Raw genomic sequence first — 23535 nt, forward strand, 5'->3', positions numbered from 1 at the left:
CTGAACGCTGCTTCTCCATGTTTAGTTCTGACTCTGGGGACAGAAAGCTGACCAGTCCCTGAAGACCTGAGAGATCGGGATGGTTCATCATTTAGCAGGAGGTCAGAAATGTATTTTGGGCCTAAACCATTCAGTGCTTTATAAACCAGCAGCAGTATTTTGAAATCTATTCTTTGACACACAGGAAGCCAGTGTAAAGACTTCAGAACAGGAGTGATGTGATCCGCTTTCTTAGTGTTAGTGAGGACTCGAGCAGCGGCGTTCTGAATCAGCTGCAGCTTCCTAATAGATGTTTTAGTGAGACCTGTGAAGACACCATTGCAGTAGTCCAGTCTACTGAAGATAACGGGACAAGTTTTTCCAAATCCTGCTGTGACATTAGTCTTTTAATCCTAGATATGTTCTTTAGGTGATAGTAGGCTGATTTAGTAACTGTTTTAATGTGACTGTTGAAACTCAGGTCAGAGTCCATGACTACACCTAGATTTCTGGCTTTATCTGTTGGTTTGAACATTGCAGACTGAAGCTCAGTGCTAACTTTTATACGTTCCACCTTGGCTCCAAAAACCATTACCTCAGTTTTATCTTTGTTTAATTGGAGAAAGTTCTGACACATCCAGTCATTGATTTGTTCAATGCACTTACTCAGTGTTTGAAATGGAGCATAGTCTCCTGGTGAAATGGTTACGTAAATGTGTGTCATCTGCATAGCTATGGTAACTTATTTTGTTGTTCTTCATTATCTGAGCCAGTGGTAGCATGTAGACGTTAAAGAGAAGAGGCCCCAAGATTACAAATTTTACACACCAGAAAACACAGAAATATCCATGAAATAAACATACAGTAGGCTATAATTGGGAAGGCATTACAAATGTAAATATATTTTAAATAATAAAACAATCCCACCACCACAGGTATCTACAGGAGAAGAGGGAATTCTCTCCACAAAATGTGAATGCCCATGTGGAGAATGGAAATGCAGTCATGCGGCTGCATTAGCCATCTTTGCCATCCACACTTTCAGCTGCACTGACTCCCCCTGTCAGTGGAAGAAGCCAAAGGCAGCTAAACGTACGCATTCAGTGGAGGAGCTATTTCCTCCAACCAATAACTCACTCAACCCGCTGACAAGAGAGCCCACCTCCGAAGATCGTGACTGGCTGAGGGACAGACTCGGGGGCAGGTTCTCAGGAGTTTCTTGGCTTCTCTCCCTCGAGCCAGAAGAGGAACACTACAGCTTGGAAACACTTACTGTTCCTGAAATTCTCAAATATGTTGGGCATCAGGGACCTGAGGCAACTGTGGCAAGCATGGCATAGTCTGAGGAGCAACAGAGGGCAATTCAGGCGGCTACCACTGGTCAGCGAACCAACCCAAACTGGCATTTGTTCAGGAAAGGAAGGTTGACTGCCAGCAACGTTGGAGCTGTCCTGAGGTCAAAGCGTGTGACTGCTTCCCTTAGTGCCAGGGTGCTAGGGCAACAACAGACCCTTGGTGGTGTTTTGTCTGTACAGTGGGGGACTATGAATGAATGTGAGGGCGTCAGGGCATTCACCACTGCAACCCAGATGCAGGTCCATGAGTCATGTTTGTGGCTCTCCCAATCAGGAGTGTTGGGGGCATCTCCAGATGGTCTGGTAGGGTCTTCCGCTGTGCTGGAGGTAAAGTGTCCCTACGGAGCCAGGTAAATGACAATTAGTGAAGCATTGCAAATCAAGGGCTTCTGTGTCAGTAAGGAGGGAGAAACATTCAGCCTGCGTGAGGAGCATCCTTACTGGCACCAAGTGCAAGGTCAGCTTCACCTCACTGCAAGAAAGAAGAAGAAATTAAGAAATTGTGAATCGTTTTTAATTTACATTTACTCGCCTTTGCAATGTTGTGGTTGTTAGAGTGTTACCCCCTAAACGCACCAGGAGCGTCTGCGCCGCGTTACGTTGCGGCTGCGCCACGCTGCGACCTCCTCCTGCTACCTCCTCCTGCGACCTAACACACCAGGCGCGTTTCAAAACGTTGCGGAAGCGGAGCGTCGTGTGTGCAGCCTCGCAGTTCTTAATTAACTTTAAAACATTAATATGTAGTTGTTACCTTCCACTCCACAAACTGCAGCGACTAAAAACCAGGCCTTGTCCTTTCTGATGTTGTCCTTGTAGTAAGCATTGGTTACATCGTATACAATGGTGTGTTTCTCCACTTCCATTATGAACACCTCGTCGTCCATTGTGCGTATCGTAGTGGAGGTGTTGTGATGAAGGAGGGGGGTCTGCTAAATTAGTATATACGCGGGATGGGCCTGGCCCGGATGCTCACCTTTCCACTTCCTGCGAGGGGGGGGCTGCCTGTCCGACCTCACCTTACGGCTGCGCCGCGGCAAAAATAGGATTCATCCTAATTTTAGAGAAGCGCTGCACCGAGCCGCTTCTGGGACGCGTCTGAGCCGTAACGCGGCGCATGTGGTGGAATAGCACCCATTGACTAGAGTGGCCGCGATCCTTACGACCGCCGCGGCGCAGCCGTAACGCGGCGCAGACGCTCCTGGTGCGTTTAGGGGGTTAGGCTTCCTGTCAGCTCGTCTGTTGGGAAGATATAAAATATTAGTTTCATGGAAGTCACATCGTCACAAATAAGAGCATTAAGACATACAGTACATAGGCTAAAACAAAACATCTAAAGATATAACCTTGCACTTTGTCTCGTGAACATTTTCACTATTTTGACATTTTTATAGATCAAAATTGAACTAAAGAAATAAAGGTAGATTAATCCATATTGAAAATAGGTGTCAGCTGCTACACTAATTATAATAGTTATATTTCTTAATTAATTAAGATATTACTGTATTGATCCCAATTGGGGAAATGTTTGTGTTGCAGCAGCATAACAAGAAAAACTAAATATAAGTTATTATATATACAAAAGTATGTTAGGGATGGAATATTAAATTGAATATAAATGTAAAATGTACATGTGATGTTACGTCCAAGAGAAGCTATGGAGCAGAGAGTTCTCTGCCAGCCAGAGGTGATTTGTTATTAGTTCAATATGTCAAACTGATTTCCCTGACTACAATCTTTAGTTCCATGGTGAAACGTTATGCTGCTTGTACTAATTAGACTTATCATATAAGCCACACAGGTTTTAATAGGATGTATTCATTATCTTTACTTATGTTGCGATCTTTTCAGCAGTGCCATCTCTAAAACGGCGATACACTACCCATCATTTACATTTCACCGTGACATGGACAACAATGTAACGTCAGCTTACCTCATGGCACGAATCCAGACTCTCCTTTGGAAAACATTGGCCGGGAAACGATAGAACGAGCACGTTTCATGCGAAGACCTGTGGCTGCAACCCGGAGCAAAGCAACAAACCATTGCGTAGCTAACTAGTAGCGCTAGCTTTAGCTAACGTTAGCCAACGAAACGAACTGCCGAGTCAAATTGGAAAACACTGGTAATTAATTGTTCTATAATTTGTAAAACTACGGTGTTAAAAATGACCATTTCAAAAATAGAGCCATATTACCCCTCCTGTACCCGGGCCCGGTGACACGATGGAATCAAGAGAGCTCAGACCCTCACTTATAGAGGTCGGAACATGTCATAAGTATGACCAGATAGAAGCATAAATAAATGTAGAAATAAAAACATCAATAAAAACAGGAATAAATATCTTACAGTGTTTTCAAGGAGATTCAGCGTGTGTGCTGTGGCTCAGCTGGAAAGCAGTTGACTCATAACCGCAGGGTCCCTGGTTCAACGACTGAACAATACGTATTTTTTGTTGTTTATAAAAGCTACAGCTAAATGAGATAATGTAGTTAATAAATGTATTCTTTGATATGGTTTAGCCTTTCTCAGGCTACAACATGGTTAAGTTTATGAATATTATTGAGGAATTCAAATCCCTCTTTGCAATGTTTAGCAGCCTCCTTAGGCTTTTCAATCACAATCATTAAACTGTAATAAATACAATATTGTTAACATGAAAATATGATTTAATGTTCGTTGTTTAGAGTTATTCTAAGGCTTTACTCATTGGGAACTCGGTATGAGATAGAGCACACTGTTGAGATGTCTAATCTGCCTGTTTTACACACTTTGACCAACAGGGGGGTTTGTGTTCAAATGAAGCCCATGATGAAGCCTCATGAGATGAACCCTTTTGCGAACCAATTGGCTGGAAAGCTTCAAAGCTTCATAAGGCTTCATCTCGCCATCACTAGTAAATAGTAAATACACTTAATGAAACCTCTGCATGTGCTTAATCCACTCACCTCTTCTTTTGTCCTTCTTCTTCTTCTTCTTCTTTCGTCTTTATTGGCGGTTGGCAAACCAACTTGTAGGTGCATTACCGCCACCAACTGGACTGGAGTGTGGACAAGAGACTATGCAGAAAACAAGAAACAAAACAAACAAAACAAAGAACCAAAACTCTAGATCATTTTAAATGTATCAATTTCTCTTAGAAACGTAATAATCTCACAATATATATTGCCTGATGTTTCCCCTAACAGCCCTGATAGCGACAAGTCATGGAATGTTGCTTTCTTCAGTGTCTGGAAAAGCACATTTCTCTGAGTACTATATTTCCTGCAAAGCAGTAAAACATGCTCAACAGTTTCTGGCTGGCTGCAGTGTATACACTTTCCGGTTGGATGCTTTCCTATTATATTTAAAGTATGATTGAGACCTGTATGGCCTATTCTCATCCGAGAAATGACATTTTCCTCCCTTCTTTCAAACCCCACCTTCCTTCCATCCCCCACATACCTTTGAATGTTATAAAGATGTGTTCCTGTATCACTAAGGTCCCAATGATCTTGCCATGTTGTTTGTGCATATTTCTGAATGAATGTTTGAACCTCCGCTTTGCTGAGTGGAACTTCTGTCTATGTTCATACTTCTGAGTGTTTGTTTGGCCAGAATATCCACCTGTTCATTACCCTCCACACCAACATGAGCAGGAACCCAGAGGAAACGAGTTGCTATGCCTTTGATTTGCATTTGATATCAAATTAGAAATATTTCATTTATTATGTCCATTCTAGATGAAGATCTGCCTGATCGTATACTCGATAATGCTGAAAAGGCATTTCTCCCATTTCCACCTGCATTGCTGATACTGAAGATGTTTTAAAAGCTCCACTACAAATTCTCAGGGCCTGAGCTTGTAGGACATCCAGCTTTTTAAGGTTTGATTCTGCTGCTGCCATGAACGCTACACACCCATGCTCGAATACAGGTCTCATGAGTGCCCAATATATATTCAGAAGTGATGACCTACTCGCTCCCCACTCCTGCCCCGCCAAACACCGAACTACATTGTTGACCTTTTTACATTTATTTTGATCTTTTCCTGTATGACTGCTCCATGTTAGCTTTCCGTCAAACCAAACACCAAGACATCTTATTGTATTAACCTGTTCAAGAGGTTGCTCTTACAATTGTAACGATATAGGAGCAATGTTATGCCGTTTTGTAAAACAAGTGACCTGCGTCTTAGCTACTGACAGTTTGAATCCCCATTTATTTGTCCATTTCTCCACTTCAACTATTGCAGCTTGTATTTTCTTTCCAACATGTGCTACATTGCGGCCTTTTGCCCACATAGGGGCAATATAGGGAACAATTTAAACAGTGGATTTTGTGATATATCAGCCGGGGTGAGACAAGACAAACCACAAATGGACTACAGAAGGACACAAAAGGACACATGGTACAGTTTATATTATTCTTGGTCTTTTTTCAATAACATATTTCAAAGGTTCTGGATTTGTTTACAAATCTATAAACTAAATACAAAACCAGGATGATATGAAGATCTCATGTCAAAAATAATTGTGATAAATTAGACAGAACTGGCCTGTCTGTGAGCACATTTTATGTTGGTTTGGTTCTTCTGATAAAAGTGTGAATATCTAAATAATATACCAACATATGCTATTGTCATTAGTTGTGTCCCTGTTCTTAAAGCTAAGGCATTGCTAAATTAACAACTCTTGGCTTACAGAGTGGTAACACGAGACCGATTTTTATATATAAAATATAAATGTATTTTAATTTTATAATTTATTTTAAATATTAACAATATAATAAAATAAATGGAAATATATACTAGGGGTCGACCGATTATCGGCCAGGCCGATTATCGGGACCGATATTCCTCATTTGACCGATTATCGGTATCGGCCTTTTTTTTATAAAATTGCCGATAACACTTTGGCTCTGATGCGGCCGTTTCTCTGTCTGCAGTCACCACTCTCTGTACACGAGCAATGTCCCGCCCACAGCGCTATCTGATAGGCTATTACTGAAGTGTCAATCAACAAGATTTTCCGGGCGGGAGCCAGCCATAGAGGCGGGACCTTCTCAGATTACAGGCAGGTGCTAAGAACGCAGACACAGACAGAGGCAAGCAGCAGCGCTGAGCGGCAGAGCCATACATGTGTTTCAAAGGTAAATCAGTTGAAAGTCGAAGTTCAATAAACATCCCAATCCCATATGCTGAAGTTGCAAAAATAGCACGATCTATTGATCCAATTCTATCAGCTTCCCAGTTACACAGTGACGCGGGAAGTCAGTCAGCGTGCAGCGTCTCACAGCGGAACTGTGGTGCGGAGGGGGGGCTGCGAGTGAAGCCTCGCAGTTTTTCAGGTTGATATGTGAAGCTCATTAGCTAATGTATTTAGCAAATGTTTAGAAGTGAGGCTACTAGTCTAACGTTAGGTGTACTGTAATAGCCTCACTTTTAATAGTTTGCAAAACATTAGCTAGCACTAGTGTTTTGCAGTTGCTAGCAGCTTATTGGGATTTTATGCTAGACAGACAGGCATTGGTTTGATATAATAAATTAAGCATTATTGTTAGTTAAGCATGTCAGCTTGCAGCCCCACTTCTTGTCTCTCTCTAACTCATAGCAGAAGGCTGCACTAAAGAGAAAGGGCACAGAGAGGAAACCAGTTGTAAGATGTTTAAAAGTTCATTAAACATAATATATGCTTAAATGCATTTCAAAGAAGTTGTGTTGAGTTGTGTTGGAGTTTGTGTTATTCTACATTTTGACACTATAGATTTTCTGATTTTACTGCAAATGTATATCGGTTCCAAATATCGGTTATCGGTCTCCTTGATTACTAATAATCGATATCGGTATCGGCCTTGAAAAAGCCATATCGGTCGATCCCTAATATATACACCGGCAAATATTTAATATAAATACCTTGTGTGTGTGTGTATAGCTATTGCTTTATCTGATTAATGTTATTTTCATATGAAAGTCCATGATTATAAGTATGCAGTATCATAACTACATCTTTGATGTTTATAAAAAACTAAACCGTTTGAAAATTGGTTGAAAATTGAGCAAGCTATGGTTATTTAAATAGTAAACCATAATGTTATGAATGAGAGAACTCCCTGTAGCAAGATGGCGGCCAAGTGGCAACGTCGGTCTCCATTGGCCAGCAGCGCGGGTGAGTCATCTAGTGTTTATATATATCTATGACCTCCACTGTCAGTACAGGAAGTGACGATTCTGATGAGTTTTCTTCCCGCCCACCGAAGGACTCGTTTGATGGAAGTTTTCAAATTACAATGGAGACTCATCACGGAGGTGATGAGTCCGACCACGGTGCATTTTGGGTCGGCCTTGGTCAAGACCTTTTGACCCCCCCAGCCTGGTTCTCGTAAAAGTTTTTCGCTCAAATGACACCATGGAGATATGTAACGGGAGTTGACAGGGGACTCTGCCCTCCTCACGAGTGCCTATTTTCGGACACTTTTTTTCACTTTTCCCCGGTTTTATTATTTTTTTGGCTATTTCACCCGGTTTCTACATAATAAGTGTCACGATCCGATTTTATTTTGTATTTGCGTGCATTTCCTGTTTGGAAAGTGGCACTGTACTGATAGTGGTGATTTTATTTTGGAATTCTAAGCGTGCACTTCCTGTACTGACAGTGGAGGTGTCCTGAGAGTGGAGGTCTGCACCGGAACTGTCCTGAGAGTGGAGGTCTGCAGGCAGACGCCTCTCCAGCTGCAGCCTGAAGACAAGCTGCAGGGCACAATGACCCTTCTCAGAGAGGAGCAGGAGCTGCAGCCTGAAGACAGTCTGCAGGGCACAGTGACCCTTCTGAGTGAAAATGAGAGAAAAACGTTCTCACTCACCATCCAGTGAATCATTTCAGCAGATTAAGGATGAACTCTGCCAGTTAAAGAAATAATTAAAAACACCAATACAACAACTAAGAGGAGAAGTGACTGTCCTACAGGAGGACAGGCGGACATTCTAAAGAAAGAAATAACAGCAGTAAAAGAGGAGTTGCACCTCAAACATCAAACCACCCTGAGCCTGAAAGAGTAGCTCCAGAGCCTCACAGCCACAGCACTGCAGCGACCCCAACCTGCCACGAGTAACACACAACTCACTGAGCCAAGGCCTCCAACCAGCAGCCTCCTGCTCCAGCAATCATCATCCAGTAAAACCTCACCAAACCCCACATTGAAACCATTCACCAATGGCCCAGCGCCCCAGCATGAGCCACAACCATCTACCAGCTACCAGCCAGACAATATTCCTCCTTCCACAATCAAAATAACAACCGACACAGAAGCGACTGATGCTGAAGTAAAAATTCTTATTGACTCAAATGGAAAATTCTTAGATGAAGAACAACTCTTTCCCGGACAAAAAGTAAAAAAAATATATGGTGCCCAAGAACAGATAATGCACTTGATGTTCTCACAAAGGCCAAACTGGGAGAACCAAGCCACATCATTGTGCACACAGGAACTAACAACCTTCGTATAGAGCAGGGGTGGGGAACCTTTTTCCTCTCAAGGGCCATTTCAATTTTTACAACATCCTTCGAGGGCCGTACAAATTATTGAACTCAACGTCTGCTTAAAAAACTAAAATCACAGCCCATTCATTTCGCCTTTCTTTCATGCTGTGCAAAGAAAAAGCAACCTCTTAATCCAGAGACCAAAACAGAAATATATGGACACAAGATGTGTGCAAATGTATTTAGTTTCATATCCATGTGGACATGATTTAAGTGTGTGGGGGGGGGGGGGGGGTGTCTAACCTCATCTAGGGGGGTTTGGGAGCATGCACCACCAGGAAGATTTGTTTTGAATGATGAAGTTAAAAGCATCAATCTGGTGCACTTTGAGAGCAACATTAATAGATCTATGGATACATCTCTCAACACCCATATGAAACAGAAATGTAAGCAGATTTTTTTCTTTATGGATATTTTACAAATCACTCCCCTTTCAAACTGTATTCTTGTTTAATAATAACTTTTTTTTACTGTCATATAGTATTTTATACCTGTTTACTTTATTCTCTTATTTTTTTAACTATAATAAAGATTTGCCTTTACCTCACTGGTTGTAGAAAAAGCTTCTTATATTCGTTAGCATAGCTAGCTAACCAGATGCTAATAACAACAAAGTTATTGACTGTATGATCAGTATGACAGATGAGCAGATCGCCACTGGGCTAAAGACACAGCCACGCAAAAACTGCAGCATGTGTATGGCTCCTTATGGTTACTGCAATTTGTGAAGTCCCGGCCCGGAGCCGCGTTCTGGTGCTCTCCGTTAGAACTGCGCCCCTGTCAGACGAGACACATACCACGTGATGACACGTTAGGCTCGTGTTGTGTTCAAGGACCCTGACCTTGGCCAGGAAAAACAGGCACTCGCTTGTTAATTATTCTGCGGTCTAGATTTCTTTTCTTTTTTGCGTGTGTTTATAAATTACCTCGAGGGCCGTACCAAATGGTCTCGCGGGCCGTATACGGCCCGGAGGCCGGAGGTTCCCCACCCCTGGTATAGAGCAAGAGAGAGTAGCTGAATCTTTGACGAAAGTGGCGCTAAAGGCTACGCAGAGTTTCCCAAACTCTAAAATAACTGTCTCCACAATCCTGCCCAGAAGAGATTTCCACCCTCTCACTATCCATAGGATCAATTCGGAGATCTCCAGAGGATGTGCTGTAATGCCCAATGTCCACCTGGCACATCACCCCACCCTCAGCATTCACAGCCTCCATGACCACGTTCACCTCCGTAAGGACATTGTAAAAGGCTTTGCTAAGACACTTAAAGATGTGGCCTTAGGATGAAGCCAGGGCGGAGCCTCTGTTAGCCGCGGACGAGCTAGCCAGCATATAACTGGACCACCCCTATCACCACCTGCAAGAGAATATCGCAGATATCCCCTTGGATCAGGCCCCTACCCCCCTCCACCATTATTACCTCACCTTCAGAGCCACCCACCCAGAACCAGAGCCATACAACCAAGACAGGCCAGCACCACTCCAATAAACTCAAGGCCCACACCAGGATATCAGCCCTGCCCCCCGTTTCAGCAACCAGCTCAGAAAAGCTATGCCACTGCACTGAAGACCCCACCAAACATCGACCTGGGAGAGATCACACACCTCCTTAGCCTTATATGCACCAAACTGATGAGTCAGGTCGTATAAGACTTAACTTAACACACACACACACCTGTTTATCTCATTTTTTAAATGTATTTGTATTCTTCACTATGACCACCTCAATGACACCATTCTACATCTCTATGTGGAACATCCAAGGTATACATTCTTCTCTGTTTGGACAGAAATATAGAACAGATTAATTTGAAGAGAACACACAAAATGTAGACATTATTATCCTCCAAGAGACCTGGTGTCGATCTGATTCCAACATCCACTGTCTAAGTTACAAACAAATTCTTCTGCCCTCGATCAAAAACCGAGCCCTCCCACATCTGGATTAAACTATCCAAAAGCATCACATGTACAGAAAATGATTTGTTTTTATGTACAATATATCCTCCGAGTGACTCTCCTTACTACAGCGAGGAAACATTCCCACACCTCCTCACCCAAATCTGCAGATTTCAGGCCCAAGGAAAAGTGTTGATCTGTGGAGACCTCAACGCACGTACTGGAACCCATCCAGACTCAAACTCAGAGAGTGGTAACAAACATATATTTGAACAAAACTTTCCCCGCAACACCACAAATCTCCCTCGCCATAATTCTGACCCTCAGATAAACAAGAATGGGAAAGACCTGCTCCGACTCTGTCAAAGCCTCGGTCTGTACATTGTTAACGGTAGGTTTAGATGCGACTCTTTGGGAAGACCCACCTTCTGCTCGTCTCTTGGCACGAGTACCATAGATTACATGATAACTGATCTGGACCCGCTCTCTCTGTTCATTTATAGTCAAACCTCTAACACCTCTATCGGATCACAGCCTAATTACTGTGTTCATGAAAAGAACAGAAACTAACAGTCCACAATCTGAACCCAATAACCTGTTTAACATTAAAAGAAAATACAAATGGGCTCCAGACAGTGCACAAGAGTTCCAGAAAGCTATTGAAACAAACACATTCAAAGACTCTCAGACAGCTCTCTGGACACCACATATGACCACGATAAAGAAGACATAGACCTGGCAGTTAGAACAATGAACCACATCTTCATGAGAACAGCTCATACATCCCAACTGAAGAAATGCAGCAACAAGCCCCCAAAACAAAAAGAAATCAACTGGTTTGATGAAGAATGCCAACAAAAAAGGAATGAACTTAGGAACATATCGAACCAAAAACATAGAGATCCTAGCAACGCAGACGTACGCCTCCTTTGCTGCAACATGCTCAAACAATACAAACGTACAATCAAAACCAAGAAGGCTCAGTAAACACAAAAACAACCAACAATCATCGAGGATTCTTTAAACACAAACAGATTCTGGGAAAATTGGAAAAATCTAAATAAAAGTAAACACGATGACCCAGTGATACAGAATGGAGACGTCTGGACCGATCACTTCAAACATCTGTAACATTCCTCTCAACTCTGACTCAGAACAAACACAAAGAACTGAACAGCTCAGCAGATTAGAACTGGTCATCAAGGACTCCCAGAACCCTTTGGACTTTCTAATGACTGAACAGGAACTGGTCATCAAGGACTCCCAGAACCCTTTGGACTTTCTAACGACTGAACAGGAACTGGTCATCAAGGACTCCCAGAAGCCTTTAGACTTTCTAACGACTGAACAGGAACTCGTCATCAAGGACTCCCAGAACCCTTTGGACTTTCTAACAACTGAACAGGAACTGGTCATCAAGGACTCCCAGAAGCCTTTGGACTTTCTAACGACTGAACAGGAACTGGTCATCAAGGACTCCCAGAAGCCTTTGGACTTTCTAACGACTGAACAGGAACTGGTCATCAAGGACTCCCAGAACCCTTTGGACTTTCTAACGACCGAACAGGAACTGGTCATCAAGGACTCCCAGAACCCTTTGGACTTTCTAACGACTGAACAGGAACTGGACAAAAAGTTGATTAACCGAAAACCAAAAAAAGCAAGTGGGCTTGACGGCATATTGAACGAGATGCTAAAACACTCGAGTAAAAAGATCAGATTGGCTATACTCAAACTATTCAACTTGATCCTGATTGTAGGGTACTTCCCTGACAGCTGAAATTGTGGTCTCATAACATCAATTTTTAAAAACGGCGATAAATCTGACCCTAATAACTACGGAGGCATTTGTGTGAACAGTAACCTGGGGAAGGTCTTCTGTAGTATTATAAACTCCCGGCTTATAGACTTCCTTACGAAACACAATGTCCTGAGCAAAAGCCAGATTGGGTTCTTACCAAATCACCGCACATCAGACCACATTCACACCCGACACACCTAACCGACTAATATGTTAATCAAAATAAAAGCAAGATATTTGCCTGTTTCATCGATTTCCAAAAAGCATTTGACTCGATTTGGCACGTTGGTCTATTCAACAAACTACTTCAAAGCGGTATAGGGGGAAAAACATTTGACCTAATCAAATCTATGTACACAAACAACATGTGCAGCATCAAGATCGGACACAAGAGAACCACCTTCATTTCTCAAGAACGGGGAGTAAGACAAGGATGCTGTTTATCACCGGCCCTGTTCAACATCTACATTAACAAACTGGCCACCATCTTAGAACAGTCCACAGCACCTGGGCTCACTCTCCACAAGACAGGGATCAGGTTCCTGCTGTGTGCAGATGGTCTCATCCTGTTAAGCCCCACAGAAGAAGGACTTCAACAGAGTTTAAATATACTGGAAGGTGACTGTCAGACCTGGGCCATGGCAGCCAACATCACAAAGACACAAACAATGATATTTCAAAAAAGACCCAGATGTCAGGCAAACAACACTGACTTTACAATTGGGACACAGACAATAGAAAATGTTTCAGAATATAATTATTTAGGCCTGAAAATAAGTTCCACTGGAAGCTTTAATCAAGCTGTGAAGGAACTGAGAGAGAAAGCACGCAGGGCGTTTTATGCAATAAAAAGACAAATCCACATTTTAATTTGGCTTAAATGACTTCAATCAGTAATGCAACCTGTCCTACTCGATGGAAGCGAAGTGTGGGGCCCACACACAAACCAAACATTTGAGAAATGGGAAAACCATCCAATAGAAAATGCTCACAATGAGTTTTGCAAACGCATCCTCCAGGTTCACAGGAGAACAACTAACAACGCCTGCAGAGCGGAATTAGGCACATTTCCATTATTAATACAAATCCAGAAACGATCAATTAAATATTGGCTACATCTAAAAGAAAGTGATCCCCACTCCTACCACCACAAAGCCCTGCAGCACCAAGAGATGAACAAGAGTCCCCTCTCTCAGCTGGTCCTGACACTCTGTTCACAAACCGGTTCACACTGTGATCAGGGCCAGGCTGAGCCCACATCTATTAGAGTCAACCAGACTATAACAACACACACACAGAACTACCTCACTCATTGGAACACTAGATCCAGAACACAAAGTGAAATGCAATGCTATCTGGCCCGAAAGAGACAGTACACTGTGGCAGCCTACCTGAGCACAGTGACTGATGTTACACACAGGAAGGAGCTGACAAAGTACAGACTGAGTGCTCACAGCCTGAGAGAGAGAGAGAGAGAGAGAGAGAGAGGGAGAGAGAGAGAGAGAGAGAGAGAGGGAGAGAGAGAGAGAGGAGAGAGAGACAGAGAGAGAGAGACAGAGAGAGAGAGAGAGAGAGAGAGAGGAGAGAGAGAGAGAGAGGGAGAGAGAGACTGGGCCATATCTCTGTAGATAAATAAAGAACTACGACAGATGTGTAATATTTACAATGCATTCATGTGATGACTTTCAAAGAGTAAAGCAAGCACTGCTGAATAAAGTATGATTGATCTTTTACGAAACGTTTTTTTTCATGTGGAATGCAGTTGGAGGTCAACCAATCACAAAGCTTGAGGCAACGCGGAACAATAGCTGAGGATTCTGGGTAGTGTAGTGTCTTCGGCCATCCTAAACTGAACACATATTTGTTTCTCCGAATCGAAGGGGGAAATTACAAAAGCATTGCACACAATTTAAACCAATCAATGTTGTGTACTCAACAAGGATAATCTGGTGTTTTTGAGTTGATGAGTAGTGCAGATAGCACTGTAAAATCAATCGACAGTAAAGAGAATACTTACTTCCGGGTGTAAAATCCGGCGTTATCCAATGGGAATGGACGCTCACATTGCTCTCTGTAATACAATAAAGGGGACAGGATCAAATCGGAATATAATGTTCTTTTAAAAAACGTTAACTAAAGGGAACAATCTATTGGACACAGCTGAAGCTCTGGCCTTCCTTAAAAACAAACTAATGTAATAAAAATCACAGTTGTATTACCCACAATGCACTGTTTTTTGAGAACAACAATTCGTAACTAATGCACCATAATACATTATGACGAAAAATACAAATAATTATGAATACAAATAAAATAAAAGAAGCCTCCCGCGAGTTACTACAAGCTATAAAGTAGATTTTAAAAACGTTTTATAGAATAAAAGCTCACTGCAGGACGTTGTAGAAATGCGTGTGTGCACCACGACAAGGGAGCCTCATTCACTTTACATTGGGGTTGTTTGCGTGGTGCCGACACGTAAATGTAACAAAGTTCGTGAGTCCACCACGCAATGCGGTGTTAAGGAGTCGTGGTGGAGTCACGCATTCTGGTGAGATCAGGTAGTGTGTGTAGTCCGTTGCTGTTCAATATAATGATGCATGACATCTTTAATCAAGTTCATCCAAGTGTGGGGAAATATTTGTCTGCAGATGATGGGGCTTTGTGGGCAAAAGGCCGCAATGTAGCACATGTTGGAAAGAAAATACAAGCTGCAATAGTTGAAGTGGAGAATTGGACAAATAAATGGGGATTCAAACTGTCAGTAGCTAAGACGCAGGTCACTTGTTTTACAAAACGGCATAACATTGCTCCTATATCGTTAAAATGGTATGAGCAACCTCTTGAACAGGTTAATACAATAAGATTTCTTGGTGTTTGGTTTGACGGAAAGCTAACATGGAGCAGTCATATAGGAAAAGACCAAAATAAATGTAAAAAGATCAACAATGTACTTCGTGTTTGGCGGGGCAGGAGTGGGGAGCGAGTAGGTCATCACTTCTGAATATATATTGGGCACTCATGAGACCTGTATTCGATTATGGGTGTGTAGCGTTCATGGCAGCAGCAGAATCTAACCTTAAAAAGCTGGATGTCCTTGATGTCCTGATGATCTTCATCTATATGCCTTTAAGGATAAGAAGAGTGAAGTTAATGTTGGCATTATGGGTAAACCTTCAGGGGCACAGTGATAGTCATCCTGCGAAAAGCATCTTGAAAGACTGCTGGGAGCACAATGAGTCACATTTAACAAGTGCTGGATGGATTGGCGATGTTAAAGCAGCAAGTATAGGTTTGAATCAAATACAGTATTGCCCCACAGCTCCAATCTCGTCCATTCCACCCTGGTTGTTCCCATTGCCAAGTGCAGACCTCAATATACGAGAGGAGTTAAAGGAAAGGAAAGAACTACCAGTATGGCGCATAGTCCAGAATCACTTTGCAAGATATCACTCAGACTCAACAATCATATTTACAGATGGCTCCAAAGATCCAGAGGCAGGGCGTGCAGGGGCAGCAGTGTATATCCCAGTGAGTAATACACATATAGAGAAAAGGGTAACAGACCATGTGTCAGTATACACTACAGAGTTGTTGGCATTGGTGCTGTCATTGAAATGGATAGAGGAGAAAGAAATACATAACAGTGTAATTGCATCTGACAGCTTTTCAGCATTATCGAGTATACGATCAGGCAGATCTTCATCTAGAATGGACATAATAAATGAAATATTTCTAATTTTATATCAAATGCAAATCAAAGGCATAGCAACTCGTTTCCTCTGGGTTCCTGCTCATGTTGGTGTGGATGGTAATGAACAGCTGGAGATTCTGGCCAAACACTCAGAAGTATGAACATAGACATATAAGTTCCACTCAGCAAAGCGGAGGTTCAAACATTCATTCAGAAATATGCACAAACAACATGGCAAGATCATTGGGACCTTAGTGATACAGGAAGACATCTTTATACAATTCAAAGGTATGTGGGGGGTGGAAGGAAGGTGGGGTTTGAAAGAAGGGAGGAAAATGTCATTTCTCGGATGAGAATAGGTCATACAGGTCTCAATCATACTTTAAGTATAATAGGAAAGCATCCAACCGGAAAGTGTATACACTGCAGCCAGCCAGAAACTGTTGAGCATGTTTTACTGCTCTGCAGGAAATATAGTACTCAGAGAAATGTGCTTTTCCAGACACTGAAGAAAGCAACATTCCATGACTTGTCGCTATCAGGGCTGTTAGGGAAAACATCAGGCAATATATATTGTGAGATTATTACGTTTCTAAGAGAAATTGATACATTTAAAATAATCTAGAGTTTTGGTTCTTTGTTTTGTTTCTTGTTTTCTGCATAGTCTCTTGTCCACACTCCAGTCCAGTTGGTGGCGGTAATGCACCTACAAGTTGGTTTGCCAACCGCCAATAAACACGGAAGAAGAAGAAGACGAAAACGAGAGAAGAAGACGGACAAAAGAAGAGGTGAGTGGATTAAGCACATGTAGAGGTTTCATTAAGTGTATTTACTATGTACACCTCTTAATTTACAGTTAATCACGAATCAGAAGTTATCTTATTTAACACAACAGCTATAATCTTGGAAGAAAGAAACTCACAAAAAAACCTTCCAGTTCGGCTCTGGGGGAGTAACAGTTGATTTGTAATGCTCAGCTGACTTTATGCTAGTTATTTATTACACCAGTTGTCTTTAAGACGGTTTGAGTTGTTGTGTTGGTGCTCTTTACTATAGATATGGTTTTAAATGTATGCTCTAACTAGCTTATTAGCATCGTCATTCACCGCAACGTAGCATTTTTCCCATTGAAATGAATGGGGTTCTTCAGTTAGCAGCTAACGCTAAGCTAAGCGACGGTTTAGCTCATTAGATAAATAGATATACTTTATTTAAATAATGATTTATCTTAAACTGGGAAATGAATGTGTCACAGCAGAAGTGTTTTCAGGCATTACACGAGTTAAACATATTTAAAAGATGCAATAAGATAATAAAAATGAAGCATTGGCAGCAAGTATACACACAGGACACATATCACTAGAGTATCTAAAGAATACACAATATACAGAAAACACTGTATACATGGAGTACATTAAACAGTCTCTCTAGCTAATGTTTGCTTTCTGTGTTAACTTAGTGATAGTTACACACGGATAGCGTTATAACCGTGGTTCAAACAACCATTAATGTCACTTTCTATGTGAATAAAGTCATTTTAATGAAATAAAAGTGAACAAACTGTGAGCTGTAAATTAGAATGTAAGTTGCTACACAGATTATGATGAATTATATCTAAATATTTGTATTATATTAATAATAATTAACACAGAAAACCAACTTCTTATCGTAATGGTTAAAGTAATGTGCATGTAACGTTAATAACTATCTGACCTTTCTATCATGTTCTCCTCTGCTTAGCATCACATTGACCAAATGGATCCATTTGGACCATGTTTACGTCACAGCAGCATAGATGAGACAAGGCACTGCACATGGTGTGATAAAACACTACATAGAATCATCTAGAAATAGAACATATCATTGAATAAACTCTTTGAATTCCTCCTCTTCACTCCTGACAGTTTATGATGAATTATATCTAAATATTTGTATTATATTAATAATGAAGCAGCTCTGTGGTCTTCATCAGGACAGCTGATGAGCAGCATGGAGGAGAAGAAAGAGACCCCTGGAGCTCAGGTCAGTGTGCACTTCATCACAATATATTCCTAATTCCAGCGTTTCCGCCAGGCGGGCGTCTTGCCTTCATTTGACGCCCTTATTCAGCTCGGAACGCCATCTACTAGGGGTGTAACTGCCCTGGGCCATCTAGTATTGAGCAATGAAGCCTCACCTGCTGGTTGCCCGATCGGGCAATCTATTATGCCAGTATCATGAAATTATTCGGTGCGGGCCCTTCGGTGCGGGACATGTGTGTTCCGCACGAATATAATGTTAAACGAAAAAAATTGAGAACGTGAATAACCTTTTTGGAAGTAATCTCAGGTGCTGCGTCGCAGTGTTCGAGTAGCATGTTCCTGCAGCCCATGCTCCGGGCGGGGCTGCAGGAACGCAGCGTTCAGTGCAATTTCAACGCGCCATAGAGCGACTAAGTCATTTCATTGGATGAGAGGCATACTATGAGAGCTGGTCACAGGGATGCGTTCAAATTTAAACAGTAATTTGAGGATCTGTCGAACGCAGATAAAGTTGAGCTCGAAAATACTCTAGCATTATTGAAGTCTCCGCAGGGCTCAACGCTAACTTTTAAAAGTGGTTGCCAGGCTGGCAACCAGGCATCAGCTTTTTGTTGCCAGAACTGAAAATACGGTTGCCATTTTTAGACACCTTATATTTTAAATATTGAAGATACTAACTTTATACATCAACTTAATAATGAACATGTGACACCAAAGAGTGTTCAAATGCTTTACAATAAGCAATTAACACAATTATTTGAAACTTAAGTGGTAGCAAACTTGTCCACCCTCAATGGCTGGTATACTAAATACCAGTAGTGCAGCTGTGGTCATGTTCTTCGCAGATCCCCCAAAAATGAATTGAGCAAATCACTAGTTTCGTCATCCGTTGTCTCCCTTTCAAATTTGGGTTTTCCTGACCTCTGTGCTGACCCTCACCATAGAGCCGTGGGCCCTTCAGCATTGAAGTCTTGATTGGCCAGACTAATGCATCTCTAATGTTAAATAAATTAAAATCATTCACAGTTAAGAATTAGATATTAATTATTAATGCTGTAAATTACCTTTAATATGTCTAACTATATTAAAATGTGTTACCTTTTTATAGAAGTGATTATAATGTTATGCCAATATTTTCCTATGGTAAAGTTTCGTTTTGCACTTTTATTTTGGTAGTAATAAGATCGGGACTCTTATTTTGAAGGAACTTTTTACCGGAAGTGAATGGACAATATTCCTCTTTGCTTTTCGTTCGGGTTCATCTTGCGCTTTATCAGTTGAATCACTTTGAACATTCGTTTGAGATGTTGACGGGTTGGCTGAACTTTTTACCCCACAGTCAAACAACTTACCTTGCTTCGCCATTTTTCGTAAAAACAAACACACGGCGCACCGCGCACGCGAGTAAACGTGCATCACTTTCTGGCTCCGTAATCACCAGTGGTGTAGTGGAGATTTTTTTACTGGGGGGGACGCTATTTTAAATTAGGTCATCCCAAACAAGTGCGCACGCGCGCAGTGCACTCACAAAACGGGAAGACAGGTCCACAGAAACTACCGGTATGCTTTGTCCTACTTTACTTACTGTACTGCAAAAAGTAGACGGCGCTGTGCTCAACAGACACACACAGACTCAAAACCATGGACACACTGGCACATACGTTACATAAACAATGTATAGGCCTAAATTGCATAAACTACAGTATTGCAACTAAGCAGACAGCGCTGCTTTTCTCTCTCTCTATCTCCACTTTCGAAATCTATTTAAAACTCATAACAAACAAACAAAATTCCCAAAGTTGTCCTGAAATTAACTTATTAAATAAACAAAACGAAAAATATATATAGCCTACTAATGCAAACATTGAATCTGGACTGGAAATTATTCTGATTAGGCCTAGCCTACATTGCAAATAAGCAGACAGCGCTGCTTTTTTCACACACACACACACACACACACACACCTTGCGTTTTGAAGACTGATACATCAGATATGGATGAACAAACTTTGCAGCCCAGTTTCCCAGCTTTGCAGTCTATCCACGGGTATGTCTCTTGTTTCCTCCGCCACATCTCCTCCGTCCATACCTCTGGGAAAGGTGAGCTTGAGCTAGCCAGGGGAACGTTGCTAGCGCAGCTAACGTGCACGTTAGCTAGCATTATCCACGTCTTTAGGCGGCTCTTCTGATGATGTACTGTAGTACTAGTAGCAGCTTCACTTGTAGCTTCGGTGCTGCTAGACTCTTTCTTCTTGTGAATTATATTCTTTTTAGAAAAGAAGTCAAGTAAAAAATGTTGTCCTGCCATTATAGAGCTTTTTCGTTAGCGTTCTTGAGGGAAAGAGCTGCCGCAAAATCGGCGGGCGGTAAACTGGCCGTGGGTGTGTCACTGACACACCCCCAGCTCGCCGCGGGGTCACGAGCCTGATGACTAATCATAATTCTTTAAGGAAATCGTTTTTATTATTTTTTATTAATTACTGTGAAATGTATTATGTTTTTGTCATTATTACAACAAATACACACTTGCAACTGATAAGACTGGCAATGATTTTATATTTATTAGACTATTACAAAAAAGATCATGCTCCAAATAAGTGGGGGTACGGCGTACCCCCGCGTCCAACGCCCACTACACCACTGGTAATCACACCAATTCACGTGCAATTTAAGTATCAGGTTCCGACTGGTCACAACAATAATTAAATATCACTCTTAATACAACAAATAATTAACATTAATCTATTTTGGGGTTCACTTTTAGCTGTTTGCTGTCCTTATTTATTTATGTTTAAAAACTGCCACTGATGGCAACCAAAGGCCAAGAAGTTTTTTTTCCAATGGCAACCGTTACTGCCGAGCCCTGCTCTACTATATTTGGCAAAGCTAAAAAAAAAGAGAGATGAATCATACTGAATACATATTTACTGTGAATGTATGCAAAAATGTATATATATATATGGCACGTTGTCACCACCCGATCTGCAGCCCTGCCCTATCTGCAGTGCGCATGTGCGAGAAGGTCCACCATATTTGACAACTCCATACGGCAACTCTAATAGGACATTTGACGTCTAGACGGCTTCCCGATTTGCATCGTGCATGCGCGAGTCATAAACCTCTCAAATATCTTTATTAAAATATTAAAATATTTTGTTATTTGAAATAAAATGAAGGACATTCACAGTTAATGTAATTAGATATAAATTATGAATGCCATACATATTGCATACATTCAGTCAATATTTCTTCAGTATTTATGATAGCTGTCCAACAGAAGTTACATCCATTTCTCACTTATTCTGACAATGTACTTAACCCAATAAAATGACCCAATAAAAGGAGTTGTTCAATAATAGTGAAGTCACGTTGTAATAACAATAACTCATCTCTCTCGAGTTTTCTTTTTGAGCTTTGCTAAAAGCCACTGTGTCAAGTGTCCATCTTGGGTTGCTGCCCGGAGTTGTCCAATATGGCGGACCATCTCGCACATGCGCACTGCAGATCGGGCAGGGCTGCAGATCGGGTAGTGACACACATTGAAGATGACGTCACGGCTCCGCCTACACTGCGTTACTATTGTTACTGCCCCAGTTCCTAAACTGTATTGGAAACGCAGCATAAAGTGAGCCTGGCCTACCAAGGCCTAACTATACCGTACTAAGCCGTGCGACGCCATGCAGTGGAAATGCGTTCCAAACAGTTATTTACATGCAAGAAATTACTCAACTGTTGAAAAACTACTTTTTGAATGATTGTACCTAGAAAAGGGAGGTTTGATATGGGGCTGTAATTGTTCATTACTGAAGCGTCTAGATTATTCTTTTTTTTTTAAGAGCGGTTTAATGACTGCAGTTTTCAGAGCCTGTGGAAAAACACCTGAGTGAAGAGACTTGTTTACTATTACCTCATTCACACCAACGCAACTCCGGTTCAAGCTCCGTGCTAGAGCTTTTCAGGTTCAAAACCGGTTCTTCGGTTTAGCTCTGGCTCTTTTCACACCGCCCAGAGTCCGACTGGTGCTGCGTCATCGTTTGCGTCATGACGTAACCGTTTGCGTGCCTGCTACATAAAGCCAAACCGCGCGGAAACCCCTCACAGCTCACACCGACAACAACAACAATGGCCGATTGTGCTCCAGCTTCCGCTGTACCTCTTCGGAAGACCAGATTCCCAGTAGGTAGCTGGTCTCTCCAGTGGTCCACTGCTGCTTGTTAAGATTCTCCATCGTTGTGTACAAACTGGATACAACGCCGGCTTTTTGTTGTTGTTCAGGAGTTGATCCCGCCCCCGCCTCGATGTAAGCGTGACCTATGCAGTGCTTTTGCTCTCGCCGGACATTTTTTGCTGCTTGAAACTAACCGGATTCCGGAGCGAAGAGGCTGCTCCACTGCGGTGTGAACAGGAAAACCCGGTGCTTTTCAAGCTCCAGCTCCGAACCGGCCCTGAAACACCGTTGGTGTGAATGAGGTATATGTGAAGTAGATCTGAGGCCATGCAAGGAAAAACATCTTGGAAAAACCCTGTTGGAATAATATCAAGGCAGCAGGAGGAGGATTTCAGAAGTTGAATAATGTCCTCCAGGTTTTTATCATTAATCTGATGGAACTGTGTCATGGTGTTTGTATTGATGTTAGGTGGACACAGGGACAACACATCTGTTGTACCTGATGCAGAGGCACTGACTGCTGGTCTGATTTTCTGAATGGGGGGGATACTGACACCGTGGGGTTAGTCTGTCGACGGTAGCAAACAAGGCACGTCCGTTGTTTTTGTTTTTGGCAATGATGTCAGAGAAGAAAGACTGTCGTGCAATTTACAATTCCAAATGATAAAAGCCAAGTCTCTCTTTATAGATTTCAAAGTGAACCTGGAGATTTGTTTTTCTCCACCTACGTTCAGCTTTTCAACACTCTCTTTTTTCTGTTCTCACGGTCATGGCCTTTCTCCATGGAGATATTTTCTTGCCAGTCACTTCCTTTACCTTAGTTGGAGCAATGGCATCTATAACATTTTTTATTTTTGAATTAAAATGATCTACTAGCTCATTTACTGAGATGTTAGCAGGGGCAAGTGTGGAAGAAACATCCTGAGTAAACATTTCCCTAGTGTTTTCAGTTAAATATCACTTTGTGGTTATCTCTTTTTGAACATTTGTGTGAACAGAAATAGAACTCTCAAAGGAATGATCAGAGAGCGCAACTTCAGTCACCACAACCTCAGAGATATTCAGACCCTTTGAGATCATTAAGTCCAGAGTGTGCCCCTTATTGTGC

The 23535-nt window shown here is 41.9% G+C and overlaps 2 pseudogenes; one reads left to right on the forward strand and one right to left on the reverse strand.

Annotated features, from left to right (window-relative positions):
* The window catches only part of LOC117442254 (zinc finger protein 729-like), a 144808-nt pseudogene that overhangs the window by 68492 nt on the left and 52781 nt on the right, over window positions 1–23535 (reverse strand).
* LOC117442253 (zinc finger protein 208-like) overlaps window positions 16949–23535 on the forward strand; it is a 104148-nt pseudogene continuing 97561 nt past the window's right edge.

Source organism: Pseudochaenichthys georgianus, unplaced genomic scaffold (genome assembly GCF_902827115.2).
Source record: "Pseudochaenichthys georgianus unplaced genomic scaffold, fPseGeo1.2 scaffold_400_arrow_ctg1, whole genome shotgun sequence".
NCBI lineage: Eukaryota > Metazoa > Chordata > Actinopteri > Perciformes > Channichthyidae > Pseudochaenichthys > Pseudochaenichthys georgianus.